This window comes from Tenrec ecaudatus, chromosome X (genome assembly GCF_050624435.1).
Source record: "Tenrec ecaudatus isolate mTenEca1 chromosome X, mTenEca1.hap1, whole genome shotgun sequence".
NCBI lineage: Eukaryota > Metazoa > Chordata > Mammalia > Afrosoricida > Tenrecidae > Tenrec > Tenrec ecaudatus.
This window is the reverse complement of record NC_134548.1, coordinates 109,303,541-109,321,161: the sequence shown is the minus strand read 5'-3', so window position 1 is coordinate 109,321,161 and position 17,621 is coordinate 109,303,541. Positions and strand designations below refer to the sequence as shown.

Here is a 17,621-nt window from a genome sequence, read left to right as displayed (position 1 = left end):
CATAGCAACCAAAGTCACATCTCGCGTCCTTTTATGGTAACAGTTATTATTAAGCAAGTTTTCCATTAATTGATTTTTTTATTGAATTCTTATTTTTTAAACTTTTATTGTGAACTGGACGAAGGTTTACAGAGCAGATCCGTTTCCACGCAACAATTCACACACATTTTGTTTTATCTCATTGATAGCAATCCCAACAATGTAATATCACTTATCTCACTTCATCTGTTTCTCATTCCTTTTTTCTTTTTTAAACAGTTTTGTTGGCACTTCATCCACATATCATGCAAAACACTAGCTCGACCATATCACGAAGAGTTGTACAATTTTTACCACAATACAGAATGGCTTTTTGTAACTAAAACGATGGTTTTAAATGGGAACCAGAGGTATGTTACAAGTACAGAGTCCAACACACACAGACACACACACACAGACACACACACACACACACACACACACAACCCGTAGAGGTGGGAGGTTACAAAGGAACAAGGGGGTCGTGGAGGGTGCGTGAGGACAGCTATTCCAGATGCTGGGAGCCGGGCTAATGCGTCCTCTCCCTGCAATTCTGCCTGTGATCTCCCCTGGAGTCCACCTTGCCAGGGCCCAAAACACCTCTGCCCCCACTACCCCGGCCCCCACGGAAGCCCCCTCGGACCCTCCGCGGTTTGGTAGCTGCGCGATCATAACCACCTCAACGGTCGTCTCTGCGGTTATGCTTCATGTGACAGCCACCAAGTTCCCTTCCGGGGCCGTGTGTCATGGCCACCACCATGACCTCTGGGTTTAAAGCCACCCCTGCTGTGACTGTAAGCTCTGCCGCCACTGCCGTGGTGGTCCCAACCTCCATAGCCAGCGCCACCTTGTTCCTGATTGCCATACCCACTCCTGCTGCCACTCATGGAGGACTGATCTCCGCCATAGTTACCTCCAGCGCCTCCGCCGCCACCTCAGCTGTTACTATTGCACAGGTTCTGCTGCCCATAGAACTCTAAGGGGCGTAGGAGCTTTGTTGCCCACGTAGCCCTACTGTTGACCTTAGCCTCGGCTCTGCGGCAGCCTGTAGTGGCTGCTCTGCCACCTTCCTGAGCTGCGGCTGGGAGATGGCTGCTGGCCATGACCATGATAGGAAGACTGCTGCCCAAACGATGATTGGGGACTCGGGTTCCAGCCATAGCCACCAGTTGAGCCATAGCCCTGGGGAACTGACTGGCCGCCATAATGCTCTGAATCATTGTGGAGGAAAACCATAGGCTGACGTGTCCGCTGACTGGCCAAAGCTCTGCTGTCCATAGGGCTGATTGCTCCTGCTGAGAGTAGCCTTGCCCCGATTGGCTGGTATGAGGCCCCCCTATCTTTGGATTGCTTGTTGGGCATAGTCGGTTGAGGCCACGTCCGCGCACATGCGCACAAGCCCACACGCAACAAGATTTCAACTCTGCAAAGCACTGACGCATCAAGGACTGAGGTTCCACAATCGATTTTAGAACATTTTCTTTGTCCTAGTTCGCAATGTTATTCATGTAATTTTTTTTCAATGTTAGCAAAAATATACACAACAACACATTCGCCAAATCAACAACTTCTATATGTATAATTCAGTGCCATTGATTATACTCTTCTTGCTGTACAAACATCATTGGTTATCCATCTCCAAATTGTTCCACTGCCACGAAAATGAGCTCAATGCCTCCGTCCCCTAAACAAAAACTCTTTCACCTATGGTAACCATAGGTCAAGTTTGGGTTCTGGGAGACCTATTGGAAACAATAAAACACTAAATGAAACAGAAAGAAAATAATAAAAATAAAGAATAAGAAAGAAAAATATAAACAATATTTTAAAAGCCAGAGAATACATTTCTGTCTTGGAACAATTGATAAATCTTTGAACATAGAGCAAATTCAGGGTGGGTCAAGAGGGAGTTCAACTGACCAACTAATGATCGCTAGCATTGCTTTAATTTTAAAAATTAATGTTTTATTTCCTTTCTTTTTTTTCCTGCTTCTAATTTTACATGGGCTTTGGAGGAGGCCGTGGGGCAGCACCTGCAGGTCTAAAATGAGGTGAGGGGGATTTCATTCTTCTTTGCTGCGTGTGACTTGTTCCTGACAATAATGTAGCTTTTAGTACAGCTTGGGAAGCACATTTATATCCAAGACACTTGCTTCGGATATGTCTCTGACCGCTGTGACCATCACTATGTGTTTTATTACGAACTTCTTAAGGGTCTTGTCTTTGGGCACCCAGCGGGTGCAGTTTGTATAGCGAATCCAGGTGCACGCGGTCACGGCCGTTCTAGCACGACGGCTGCTACGCCTTTTCTTTGTCATCTTGGAAGCAAGGGTGCACATGAGAGAGCATTACTAGCATTTCTGCATGTATTTGTTGACTGCCGGAATATCTTCTTTGATGAAGTGTCTTTTCATTTTCTCTGCTCATTTTAAAATTAGGTTTTTGTCTTTTTGTTGTTTCAATAAGTTTTAGAGATTAATCTTTGTCCAATATGTCACTGTTAATTGCTCCCCCAATGTGAGGGCATTCTTTTGATCCTTTGGGTGAAAAATTTTTAAAAGTTTTATTGGCATATAATTCACATATCATATAATTCAATAGTTCAGCCCTATCGAAAAGAGTTATGTTATGGTCCTGCTCAATACTGATCCTCAGGAAAAGAACACAGAAGACGCAGTGCTATAGTAAAATGTGGTGAAGAATTTAGATGGTGCCCAGCTATCAGATAAAACAGCATCTGGGGTCTTAAACACTTCTTTCCAAACAAACAGCCATCTAAGTGAAATGTCAACTAAGTCCACATGGAAGAAGCACACCCTCATCAGTCACTGAAGGATAGGAAACCATATAATTCGAAGTTGAAGGAGGGACTAGTAGAATGAAGAGCCTAAATTGTGGAATCCGGTTTGCAGATGGCTACGATTGACAGTGGGAGCCTAAGAGTCATTTGTAGAACTGCATAGGTAATGAGTCCCTGTAGATGGACGGAAAATGGTGACTAAACAGAGAGCTTTGGAGAGATGAGTATAGAAGATCAAAGGCATAATTTGTTTTGAACAGTTAAAGCTTTGTCAGTAGATTCCCCCCTTAGATACATGCTGGGCCTGATCTGGTTTATAAATTTTTGTGTATTTTAGGTTTGTATTGTTTTATTTGGTTTTTGTTTGTTCATATTAAGGTGTATCTCAGAGGTGACATGTCATTGGAGGTCACCCTCTTAAAGTTGTATTATGTTTTTTTTCCGTATTACGGTATTTGAAACCAAGGATTAATGAAATTATAGAAACAGCAAGTAGAATAAGGGTTTCAGTGGTAGGGGGGTAAAGTGATGGTGGTGGGGTGAAGGGAAGATGATTTAGAAAAAGAATGTTTGGAAACTGATTGTGGTAGCAATTGTACAACTCTACTTGATGTGATTGAATTATGGAATGATATGAAATATGAGGGGTACCCCTCAAACCAGAATTTTTCCCCAACTGTTATGCAAACTTTTTAGAACCTCTAAATAGAGAGTTTGATTAACAGTTTTACCTGGTGGAATGAACTCCAAATTCACTATCTCCTTCACGTAAAAAAAATGAGCATCAGGTTTTTTGGGGGGTCCCCCCTCATATGTGTTAAATCCCAATTGAAAAATAGATTTATAAAAAGAAGAGTTATATAATTATCACCACAATCAATTTTATAATGTTTTCTTTTTATTGTACTCATTGTTATTAGCTCCCCATTCTCCCCCGCCATACCCCTAAGAAACCATTAATCCAGTTACTGTCTCTCTATATTTACCCAACCTGGCTTTCATATACAAAAATTTGTGTAACAACAATAACAAAACTAGCAACTGTAACAAAATAAAACAGAAAAAACCCTCAAATGAAAAGAAAGCAGAAATATTAAAAACTAGAACAGGATTTAAAAGAGCAAAATGGAACATTGTATGTTTCATCATTGCTACACTGAACTCTGACTGACTCGTCACCCCCCCCCCACAGCCCTTCTGCAAGGGGGTGTCCAATTTCCCCCAGATGGGCCCTGGGTCCCCATTCAGCACTCCCCTCATTCACAATGCTATGATTTTTTTTTTTTTGGTCTTTGATACCTGATACCTGATCCCTTCAACGCCTTGTCATCTCACAGGCTGGTGTGCATTTTCCATGTGGGTATTGTTGTTTCTCAGTTAGATGACCCCTTGTTTATCTTCCAGCCTATGTGACCCCAGAGTCTATATATTTTTATAAGTGGGCATATAAGCTTTCTTCAGGTATTTAAGACTTCAGGTGCTATATCTTTTTTTTGGATTTAAAAAAAATTTTATTTTAACAATTTATTGGGGCTCATACAATTCTTTTCACAGTTCATACATATACATACATCAATTGTATAAAGCACATCTGTACAGTCTTTGCCCTAATCATTTTTTTCTCTTTTCTTCTTTTACATTTTATTAGGGACTCATACAACTCTTACCACAATCCATACATATACATACATCAATTGTATAAAGCACATCCATACATTTCCTGCCCCAATCATTCTCAAGGCATTTGCTCTCCAATTAAGCCCCTTGCATCAGGTCCTCTTTCCCCCCCCCTCCCTCCCCATTCCCCCCTCCCTCATATGCCCTTGGTAATTTATACATCGTTATTTTGTCATATCTTGCCCTATCCGGAGTCTCCCTTCCCCCCTTCTCTGCTGTCCCTCTCCCAAGGAAGAGGTCACATGTGGATCCTTGTAATCAGTTCCCCCTTTCCAACCCACTCACCCTCCACTCTCCCAGCATCGTCCCTCACACCCTTGGTCCTGAAGGATCATCCACCCTGGATTCCCTGTACCTCCAACCCTCATATGCACCAGTGTACAGCCTCTGTCCTATCCAGCCCTGCAAGGTAGAATTCGGATCATGGTAGTTGGGGGGAGGAAGCATCCAGGATCTGGGGGAAAGCTGTGTTCTTCATCGATACTACCTCACACCCTAATTAACCCATCTCCTCTCCTAAACCCCTCTATGAGGGGATCTCCATTGGTCGACACTTGGGCCTTGGGTCTCCACTCTGCACTTCCCCCTTCATTTAATATGATATATATATATACATATATACACATACATATATACATATACACATATATACACATACATACACACACTTATATCTTTTTTTTTTGCATGATGCCTTATACCTGGTCCCTTGGGCACCTCGTGATCGCACTGGCCGGTGTGCTTCTTCCATGTGGGCTTATTTGCTTCTGAGCTAGATGGCCGCTTGTTCACCTTCAAGCCTTTAAGACCCCAGACGCTATCTCTTTTGATAGCCGGGCACCATCATCTTTCTTCACCACATTTGCTTATGCACCCATTTGTCTTCAGCGATCCTATCATGGAGGTGTGCAGTCAATGATATGATTTTTTGTTCTTTGATGCCTGGTAACTGATCCCTTTGGGACCACTCGATCACACAGGCTGGTGTGTTCTTCCATGTGGACTTTGTTGCTTCTGAGCTAGATGGCCGCTTGTTTATCTTCAAGCCTTTAAGACCCCAGTCACTATCTCTTTTGATAGCCGGGCACCATCAGCTTTCTTCACCACATTTACTTGTTCACCCACTTTGACTCCAGCCGTTGTGTCGGGAGAGTGAGCATCATAGAGTTCCAATTTAATAAAAGAAGGTATTCATGCACTGAGGGAGTGTTTGAGTAGAGGCCCAAGGTCCTTCCGCCCAGGTGCTATATCTTTTGGTAGCCTGGCACCATCAGCTTTCTTCACCACATTTACATGTGCACCCATTGTCATCAATGATCATGCCAGGCAGGTGAGCATCTCAGACTGCCGAATCGTTAGAACAAAATCTTCTTGTGTTGAGGGAGTACTGGAGCAGGGGCTCACTGTCCATCTGTTTCCTTAATACTAAACCTATACATATATGTACATAGATCTATTTTCCCCTTGTTGTATGTAAATATATTTGCATCTTTATATGCCTGTTTTTAAATATCTATGACTACCCTTTGCCTCCTAGTTCTTTCCTCTGTACTTTTCCTCTAGTTCTCAAATGCTTCCTTCCCCCCACTATCATGATCCAATTCTACTTTACATAACTGGCTGGACCAGAAGATGTACACTGGCATAGATAGGAACTGGAAATACAGGGAATCCAGGACAGATGAACCCCTCAGGATCAGTGGTGAGAGTGGCAATATCGGGAGGGTGGAGGGAGAGGGATGGAGAAAGGGGGAAGAGTTGACAAGGTCTACATATAACCTGCTCCTTGGAGGACAGACAGCAGAGAACTGGGTGAGGGAAATGTCGGATGGTGTAAGATATGATAAAATAATAATAATTTATAAATTATCAAGGATTCAGGGTGAGGGGGGACCAGGGAGGGAGGGGAAAAATGAGGAGCTGATACCAAGGGCTCAAGTAGAAAGCAGGTGTTTTGAGAATAATGATGGCAACATATGTACGAATGTGCTGGACACAAATGATATATGTACAGATTGTGAAAGGAGTTGTATAAGCCCCTAATAAAATGATTAAAAATAATAATAGTAGTAATTTAAAAGAAGAGCAAAAAGGGAGATTAAATGACAGGTGTTACATTTTAACCTAATGCAATTAACTTTGATGCATAATTGATGTTTAATTTTTAGGATGTCTCAGTCATCTATTTTTGTCTCCTGCTGTTTGTGTTTTCAGTTATGTTTGATAGTATACTTATGCCATATTATTTAGCCCATAAATGTATCTTTATTTTTTTTCTGTGGTGGTCTTTAGAGATCTAAGTTTTTCATTGAGGTCTTTGGTCCATCTTGAGTTCATTTTCTGGTTATGGTGTGAAGACATGGGTTTTATTTAAGTTTTCTGTAAATGGGTATCCAGTTTGCCCATACTATTTGTTAAAAGAGATTCTCTCTTCCCCACTTAAGGAGTTTCTGTCTCTTTGTCAAAGATTAGCTCTCCGTAGGTAAGTGACTTTACTTCTGACTTCTCAGTTCAATTCCATTGCTCTCTGTGTCTTTGATTGTATAAATTCCATTCTATTTTGATTACAATGGCTATTTAGTACATTTTGAGATCATAAAATATGAAGCATAGATAGGAACTGTTTCATTATTCTTTACTAGAGCTTTGCTTATCTTGGGCATTGTGCATCTTCCTTATAAAGTTGATTGGGTTTTGTTGTTGTTGTTCATTTTTTTCTGTTTAAAAGAATGATGATTTTCAGGATATGCCATCCAGGATTGATGAACCTATAGAGACAGCAAGTAGAATAAGGGTTCCTGGGTGGGATACAGTGGGGGAGGGGGTAAAGAGGAGCTGATATTAAGGAGTTCAGGAAGGAAGAGAATGCTTTGAAATTGATTGTGGTAAGGAAAAAAAAGAAGAAATTGATTGTGGTAAGGAAAAAAAAGAAGAAATTGATTGTGGTAGCAATTGTACAATATTGCTTGATGTGATTGAACTATAGAATGATATATCTGTCCCAATAAAATTATTTTGAAATTAATTAATTAAAACAGAATGGTGATGGAATCTGGATTGAGATTGCATTATATCTGTGGATATCCTTGGGCAGTATTAACCTTTTCACAATGTTAAGCCTTCATATCTATAAGCATGATATATTTATCCATTCATGTAGATCTCTTTTGGTTTCTTGCAGTAGTGTTTTGTAGTTTTCTTTGGATAGTTATTTTCTTTCTATGATTAGATTTATTTATAAATATTTAAACTTTTGAGTGGCTATTATAAATGGTATTGTTTTTCCTGCTTTTCTTTTTAGATTTCTCATTGTTCGTATAAAGGAATCTGACTGAGTTCTGTATATTGATCTTTTACCCTGCCACATTGCTAAATATTCTATTAGTTCCAATAATTTTCTTGCTGAATCTTTGGGGTTTCTTATCGATAGGATTTATGTAATCTAACAAAAGGTGGTTCTACTACTACTTTGCTAATTTGGATGCTTTTAATTTCCATTTCTTGACTCACGAGGGGGCTTCAAAATTTCATGGAAAATTTCAATGTTTCTGCAAACTTTTTGAAGCCCCTCATATTGCCATGACGTAGACTTCCAGTATAAATATAAGAGTAGTGATAAAGGGCAATCTTGTCTGGTTCCCTCACAAGGGAAATGCTTTCCGTCTCTCTCTGGAGAGACTAATGCTTTGTTTGTTTAGTATATGTGCCATTAATTAGGCTGAAAAATTTTCTTCAATAATAATTTTCTAATAACAATTATTATTTATTGAGCATTTTTATCAGGAATGGTTGTTGGACTTCTGTCTGATGACTTTTCATTATCAACTGCTGGGATCACATTGTTGATTTTCTTTGTTTTATATATACGGTACATTACACTGATTACTTTTCTAATGTTTTTTTAAATCATTTTAAAAGGGTTCATACAACTCTTGTCACAATCCATACATACAGCAATTGTGTAAAGCACATTTGTAGATTCATTGCCATCATCATTCTCAAAACATTTGCTCTCCACTTACGCCCTTGGCATCAGCTTCTCATTTTCCCCCTTCCTCCTAGTTCCCCCCTCTCTCAAGAACCCTTGATAAATTGTAAATTATTATTTTGTCTTATCTTACACTGTCCAACATCTCCCTTCACCCATTTTTCTGTTGTCCTTCCCCCAGGTAGTGAGTTATATGTAGCTCCTTGTAACCAGTTCCCCCTTTCTATTCTACCTTCCCTCCACCCTCCTGGTATTGCCACTCTCACCACTGGTCCTGAGGGGTTTATCTGTCCTGGATTCCCTTTGTTTCCATTTCCTATCTGTACCAGTGTACATCCTCTGGCCAGATTTGTGAGGTAGATTTGGGATCATGATCGGGGAGGGGCCATTTAGAAGCTAGAGGAAAGTTGCATGTTTCATTGATGCCACATTACACCCTGATTGGCGCTTCGTCCCCCTACAACCATTCCTTAAGGGGATGTCCAGTTGCCTACAGATGGGCTTTGGGTCCCCACTCCGCGACCCCCCTCATTCACAATGATATGATTTTTTGTTCTAAGATGCCTGATACTTGATCCCTTCGATACCACATTGTGCTTTGACAGGCTGGTGTGCTTCTTCCATGTGGGCTTTGTTGCTTCTGAGCTAGATGGCTGCTTATTTACCTTCAAGTCTTTAAGACTCCAGTTGCTATATCGTTTGATAGTTGGGTACTATCAGCTTTCTTCACATTTGCTTATGCACCCCTTTTGTCTTCAGCGATCCTGTCGGTAAGGTGAGCATCATGGAATGTCAGTTTAATACAACAAGCTATTCTTGCATTGAGGAAGTACTTGAGTGGAGGTCCAATGTCCATCTGCTACCTTAATTCTAAATCTATAAATATATGCACATAGATCTATTTCCCCATCTTCATATATAAATATATTTACATATGTGCATGCCTATATTTAGACCTCCATAAATGCCCTTTGCCACCTAGCTCTTTTTTTTCTTTCTTTTTTTTAACAATTTATTGGGGCTCATACAATTCTTATCACAGTTCATACATACACATACATCAATTGTATAAAGCACATCTGTACAGTCTTTGCCCTAATCATTTTTTTCTCCTCTTTCCTTTTTTTACATTTTATTAGGGACTCATACAACTCTTATCACAATCCATACATATACATACATCAATTGTATAAAGCACATCCATACATTCCCTGCCCCAATCATTCTCAAGGCATTTGCTCTCCACTTAAGCCCCTTGCATCAGGTCCTCTTTTTTTCCCCTCCCTCCCCTTTTCCCCCTCCCTCATGTGCCCTTGGTAATTTATACATCATTATTTTGTCATATCTTGCCCTATCCGGAGTTTCCCTTCCCCCCTTGCCACCTAGCTCTTTCCTTTATTTTCTTTTACTTTCCTCTTATCCCACTATCATGTTCAACCTTCATTTGGGTTTCAGTAGTTCCTCTCGATTACATTATCCTTGATCAAGCCCTACCAGGCCTCCTACACCCTCCTCACCACTGATTTGAATCACTTGTTGTTCCCTTGACCCTGGGTTTGTTAACACCACTTCCTTTCCCCCCACTTCCCCCTCTCCCATGCCCCCTGGAACTGTCAGCCCCGTTGTTTTCTCCTCCACATTGTTCATCAAGCCATTCTTATTTAGACAGACCTACGGAGATAATAACATGTACAAAAACAATACAGAGCAAAACCAAGCAACAAAATAAAACAAATAAAAAAGCCAATGACAAAACAACAAAAAAGAAAAGCGTGTAGCTAGTTCAAGGACTGTTTGTTGGCCTTTAGGAGTGTTTTCCGGTGGAGTCTGATGGGTTACCAAGCCCTGGCCCCCAAAGTCTATTTTTGGTATTCCCTGGGGAATTCGTTGCTCTGTTCCCCTTGCTGTTCTGGTCTTGTTGATTCTGTAGTTTTTCTGTTTCATTTATTTCTGCTCTAATCTTCAGTATTTATATCTTCTGGTGACTGTAGGCTTTTTTGCTGCTCTTTTTTCCCAAACTTGTTGGAAATGTTAGACGAAGGTGTTTGTTTGATTTAGGTTCTCTTTGCTTTTCTGATGTAGTCAATTGCTGCTATAAATTGTCCACTGAGTACTTCTTTTACTGTGCCACAAAGGTTTTGGTACATTGTGTTTTAATCCTCATTTGAACCAAAGAATATTTTAATTGTATTTTGCATTTCTTCTGTCACCCAATCGTTTTTTAGGTGGGTGTTATTTCATTTCCGTGCATTTGATTTTTTCCCCTTGATCTTCATAATGTTGATTTCTAATTTTATAACATTGTGATCTGGCAAGATGCCATCTAGTATTTCAATCCTTTAACATTTCGAGGCTTGTTGTGTGGCTTGCCATGTGATCTGTTTTGGAAAATGCTGAACAAAATTTTTTATTATGCTGTTGGGTGGAACAATCTGTAGTCATTGACTGTGTTGTTTAATTGTTCTGTGTCTTTATTCAGCTTCTTTTTTAGTCCCTCCTCTACAGTTATAGTGTGTTCTAATCTCCTGTTTTATTAGAGTTGTCTATTTCTCTGTGAAATTCTGTTAGAATTTGGTTTATGTAGTTTGAGGCTTTTTAATTGGGTGCATAGATATTTATTATATTTACGTTCTCTTGTTTAATTGACCCGTTAATTACATAAAATGTTCTTTGACTCTTATGATAGTTTTTGTCTAAAAATCTATTAACCAGAACGGAATATTGTGAGTACTCTTCTTTTTTGATTGTCATTAGCTTGATCAGTCTTTTCCCCATTCTTTGATTTCTAGTCTATTTTTGTCTGTGTGTCTAGGTGTAGCTCTCGTACACAGTATATTGTTGAGTCCTGTCTTGTTATACATTCTGTTATTCTCTACCTCTTGGTTGGTGCATTTAATCCATTTACATTCGGTGTAGTTATCAATAGGTATGAATTTATTGCTGTCATTTTGATGTGTTTTTTTATGGGACTCCTTGTTTCTTTGTTTCACATAACTTCTTATAATGAGTTCCTTTGGTTTGTGTATTTTATTCATTGCCAAGTCTGAGTTCATTTTGTTTGTGTGTTTTATTCATTTGTATATTTATTCATATAATTTAATTCCTTTATCTTTTGATGAAAAGGCTTGTTAATATTTTTAGACTACCCCATAATTTATTAATGTCTTTCCAAGTTGAAAAGGATCTGCTTTATGTTGAAATCATTTTACCTTTCTCTCCATTTGCAAGTTCTGTAACTACACTATTTATTCCCTTTTTGTACTTCGTCATTGTCCTCGTTTACAAATTGATATCTGTAGGCAACTGTCTTCAGTCTAGTGGATTTATTTAACTTTAAATGCTTCTATATCTGGGTCAGCTTCTAGGTAATACTGTAATGTGTATTAATCTTAAAATATTTTCTGCTTGTTGGTACTCTGTATGTAAAACTCCCTTTGGTATTGTTTGTAAGGTTCATCTGGATTTTATAGATTATCTTAATTTCTGTTTATCTGGAAATGCTCTCATTTTGCTCTCGTATTTGTTGTTATTGTTATTCTTGTTAGGTGTCATTGAATTGGTTTTGACCCATAGCACCCTTATGCACCACAGAACAAACACGGCCCAGCCCTGTGCCCTCCTCACAGGAGGATTGTTCCTATGCTTGAGTCTGTTGTTGCAGCCACATCTCATTAAGGGTCTTACTCGTTTTTGCTTCCTCTCTACTATATAGGATGTCCTTCTCCAAGGACTAAGTCTCTCTTGATAACATGTCCAAAGTAGGTAAGATGAAGTCTCACCATCCTTGATTCTAAGGAGCACTCTGGCCATATTTCTATCACGCCAGATTAGTTTGTCCTTTTGGCAGTCCACTGTACTTTCAATATTCTTCTCCAGCACAATTCAAATGCATTGATTCTGCTTCAGTCTACCTTATTCAATGTCCAAAATTAACATATATGAAGCAATTGAAAATACTATGGCTTGTGTCAGGAACATTGTGTCTGAATCCTCAGTGTAACATCTTTGCTTTTAAATACTTTAAAGAAGTCTTGTGTAGCAGATTTACCCAATGCAACTAGTCTTTGATCTCTTGACTGCTACTTCCATGGACATTGATTGTGGATCCAAGCAAGACAAAATTTTTGACACCTTCAATCTTTTTCCATTTATTATGATGTTATCTATTGGTCCAGTTGTGAGGATTTTGGTCCTTTTTAATGTTTGATAGTCCATACTGAAGATTGCAATCCTTGATCTTCAGCAAGTACCTCAAGTCTTCCTTCCTTTCAGCAAACAGGACTGTGTTATTTGCACACTGAAGATTGTTAATAAGCCTCCCTGGCCTCATCATTGGCAAGGACAATTTTCATTAAAAGGTACATTTCCTGGATATATTGTTCTTGGTAGCCTATTTTTTTTTCTTTTAGATTTTTTTATATAGGTCATGCCATTACTTTCTTGCCTATCTGGTCTCTGCTAGGAAACCAGAGGTTAAGCTCCTTTGTAGGTAACTTTTCACTTTTTCCTGAGATAATTTTCAAGATTCTGTCCTCATCTTTAGTATTGGAAGGTTTGGTGATTTTCTTTTGAGATCTATCCTTTTTGGGGTTCATTGGGCTTCTTGGATACATACCTAGTCATCTTTTATATTAAATTTTTCTTCTAACAATTCTTTGATAATTTTCTTTGTGTATATATATATATATATATATATATATATATATATATATATATATATATATATATATGTAAGTGTTGCAATGTTTATTTGTTCCATCCTGTTCTGAAAATCTGATTACAAATGAGCCATCTCTCTTAATGGCCCCACACATAAATTTTAGACTTTGTTTGTTTTCTATACTTTATTTTGGTACTGTTTCTCTGACAGATTAGTATTGAGAGATATTTTCCATCTCACTAATGTTGTCTTCTATTGTTTCGACTTGACTCCTTTGTCTTTTTAATGTATGTTTCTGAAATCTTAGTATTAATCTGGATTTCTATTTACTGTTTTTATATGGTTTCTATTTCTTATTTATTCTTCAGTTTATTCTTGTAGTTCTTCCCTTAATGATTCAAAAGTCTCCCCATCCCATGCTTATTTGATTTCACTTGCATCTTTTTAAATCTTAGTCTGGTGAAGGTACCTAAATATTATTCTTCTGAATTCCTTATCAGGCAGTTCAATGCCTTTTCTTCCTTGGGAATGTTTTCTAGCTTTGTATTTTGTTACCTTGTTTAGTCACTCTGTCTTGCTTCATGTGAACTGAGGATTTCTACTGTCTTTGAGACATTATAATAATGCTGTATTTAATAGCTGTTGCATATTGGTGTGTTTTTTCCAGGTTGTTCATTCATTTATTTAGTTTTGCTTTATTGTGTTTTGATATATCCGGAAAAGCATAGCTGGTGTGCGACTCTGTTAACTTGCATGGCAGAACTTATGAACTCGATGTTTGTCTCCTGGTGGGTGTGATAGAGGATGGAGGTCTGTGTGAAACCCTTTACTCACTGTTTGCATAGAGAAGTTGAGGGAAGGTTGGGTTGGGTTGCTTTTGACCACCATCTATTATTGAGTAGACAGTATAGGAGTGGATGGTTTCCCTCAGTCATTGGATGGGGTTGCAAGAGGTGCAGGTGTGGCTGCGCATTGTGGACACAATTGCTTTTTGGTTATCAGCCACTAGTATGGGCACAAGTGTGATCCTGCCTGAGTATAGTCTATTAACAGGTCATTGTCTACATTTGAGAGGAGGCTTGACTTATAGTCAGGTTACACATTGGGCTACTAACCACAATGTCAGCTGTTTGAACCCACCAGCCACTCCACAGGAGAAAGACAGAGTTTTCTACTCCCATAAAGATATACAGTCTTGGAAAGTCACAGGGACATTTCTACTTTGTCCTGTTGGGTCTTAATGAGTTATAATTGAAGGCAATCAGTTTGGATTTTTTTCATCCAGATTGTAATGCTATTTGCAAAAGTTCCAACTAGCTTTAATATGTCAGGTGAGCCGACACTCACATTCCATTAGTCTCCTTGCTTGTTTTTGTTCATCTTTTTAGTATAGTTGGTATTTTATCAACCTGCTTATTCTTTACCCTAAAGCTCAGGGTTTCAGGATAATCATGCATGTCTGCTTCATTTTAGTCTCATGCGTTTGTTATAGAGAGTAGCCTGACTGCCTATTCCACCATCATGCTGGAAGTCAAAATGAACTTTTAATCACTGCAGTTTTTATTTAGTTCACAAAATATTTACATAGAACATACTAGGTTCTAGCATTCACTTAAATACTTTATTCCAGTTAGCTTATGGAATCAATTCCATGGCAGTGGTTTTTGTTTGGTTTTGGTATGACATGATAAAGCAGAAGCTATACCATTCCTACTTTTTACTCTATGGTGAAAATATACAAAATAGAACATGCATCCATTCAACAACTTCTGTGACACTGATTACATTCTCCATGTTGTGTCACCATTCTCACTATCTCTCTCCATATTGCTTCACTCCAATTACCTTAGACACACTGCCCTTCAAAATATTCATCTATATTTTTAATTTACTGTTATCAATTGATCTCACGTAGATAATTTTAAGAGCATAATTCTCAAAGAAAATACTTTTTATTAATTCAGCTAAACTTTTGATTACTTCAAAATTGACTTCAGGGGATAGTTTCAGTGCAAGATTCTAACTTTTTTTAAGGTGACCTTTTTGTTTTTATTTTCATTTCTCAAACAGGAAATACTATTATTCTGATGGCAAGTGCACCTAGTGTGTACATCTTAATTTGTTAGAGCGTCCAAGACTTTTCTGTTGAATTCCCAATAATAAGAAAATGGGTCTATTACTTTAATCCTTAGACAAATAATCCGCACCTGTATCAGTTGTGAGTGATTCTGGACATAACAGAAAGCGTACAGGCAAAGATGACTCTGTGTGGCTTCTGCAGACTTATATGCAACCAGGGGCAGCTTGGCAGTGCTGGAAGGGTATTGGGTGGCAGAGCTGTGGGCAGTAGGGATTCCCGGAGGTATAGGGGAGAGAAGGAAGAGCAGCTGAGAGGCACTGAGCAGGTAAGTGCTGGTAATGCCAAGTGAGCAGCCTTTCAGTTGGGAACTTGAGAGTAAACTTACAGGAGGCAAGGAAGATAAGCAAAGATTATAAAAGGAAGGCCTGAGGGTGGAGGCAAGAACAGAAGTGAAAGCTAGAGATTTAAGGAGTAAAGCATCTTTCAATAAAACTGCTTACTCCCCAGGTGGTACCTAGGATGAGAGACTGCAGGCCCATTCCCTGACCTCTTTTAAATAGGAAAGAGCAGCAAAGTTACTTTCCCAGTTCCTAAGAAGCACCTGGCCTGTACCCTGTGGGGACAGGGAGTAGAGGAAAGGGATGCACAATCCAGATGGAGAGTTTAGAAACCAGTGGCACTAAGCTGGTGCCCCACAATCTATGGCTCCCCTTTTGGAACCACCAGTGGATAGCATTCAGCAGCAGCTGTGGGTGGACCGGTGGTCATTTACTCTAAAGAGCATCTGAGGAACTTAAAATTTCTCCTCCCTCTTCCTTGGGCCAACAGAATTTGGGATAAGTTCCTTCTGTTTCTTATTGTTTTAAAACAAGGCATAAATGACTCCTATAAAAACTTTGCTATAAGCAACTATAAACGTAAGACACTGTCTTGTCTTGGAAGTTTCCCAGATTCACGTGCAGTACTGGCAGCTTTGTGATTACTCACTTCCGACCCATCGCAGCTGTCAGTCCAGACCTCCCCCTCCCCGATGGACAACTGTTGCTTGGTCCAGGCTCCTGAATCCCCCAAACTTGGTTCTGCTGCTAGGAGCAAAGAAAGGAGAAAAGTTCCCAATAGCCTTTCAGACCACATCCCATTGTTGCCGTGTCAGTCGACAAACAAACAAACAGACAAATAAACTTCAAGTATTCTTTAGGCGAATCTCTGGCTTTTAGTGTTTTTAGTAACAAGCTGTTCAAGCAGTGGAGATGGATGGGAGGACATAGAGATGAAAGAGGCAAGCTCCAGAAGAAGGAAGTAAATTGGCATATTTATGGAAGGTATTAAAGAAAGGAAGTGAGCATAAAAATACAATAGCCCCCCCAGAGACTGGGTGTACCAAGAACAGAGCCTGCTGATAGCGTCTGTGGGTACTCTCTGTTCTCAGCTACTGGCAAAATGTGGAAACCCCAGGGATGCATCTGTGATATATCTGTGGTGCCCTGGAATCTGCTTATCCACCAGTACAAACATTCTATGTCATTTTTACACTAAGAATCTCATCAGCTTCACTGGGCTACCCATAAGCCCCTATGGGGTCATTGGACTAAGAGTGGGAATCCAACTGAGACAACAGCCTCCCTCCTGCCTTGCTCATACCACTGCTTCAGCATGTAGCTGAATAGAAAAAATGTCCATTATTGCTCAGTGCCTTAAATAAACTTCGTTTCTTTTTGTAAGCCACCTTAAGGGTTAAAAGAGCCAAGAAGGGATGATGGGACTCTATGGTAGTTACATAATCTTTTGTCAGTTTGAGACTCACAAGGGGTAGAGTTTACCTGTCAATCAGGTCACAGCTTGATGACCTCATTTGGAGACCCTAAGGAGATAAATAGCTCGCTGGAGAGGTGACACTCACTCACTCCTGTGAGGCATTTCTGACGAGAAGCCACAGGAAGCTACCCTGATGCAGCCAGAGCCCTGGGAGCTGGAGGAACCATGTGGAGACACTTGTCAGCACTGAGATGCTTACAACGCTACTGGATCCACAAGACTTCCCACCCACTGGTCTGTGCTGTGATCGTCCTGCACTCTGTCCTTGCATATGTTTCATGAGTCTGAAGAGGACTTTATAGATTGGTACTGGACATATGGGCTAATAGTGGACTTCTGGACTTGATCTGGCCTGGGCTGGGATGTTTGCTCAATATTCCATTGCTCTCGTATATAAAGCTCTTTCCTATACACATACTTGAATGCCTCTGTCTACTCAGACTTACACAGACGGATTCGTAAGTATCAGTTCTTATAGTTACACAGTGAGAATTTCAAATCAAACTGGAGGGGTTAAGGGAAACCACTGGAGACAGAAGAGGCAGTGGAAGAGGACGGTGGAGAACTAGTGACACAGTGGTTA

General features: G+C 39.7%; 1 pseudogene; it reads left to right on the top strand.

The window, feature by feature from the left end:
• Positions 1-776: 776 nt before the first annotated feature.
• LOC142433620 (dihydrofolate reductase pseudogene) overlaps positions 777-17,621 on the top strand; it is a 28,473-nt pseudogene continuing 11,628 nt past the window's right edge.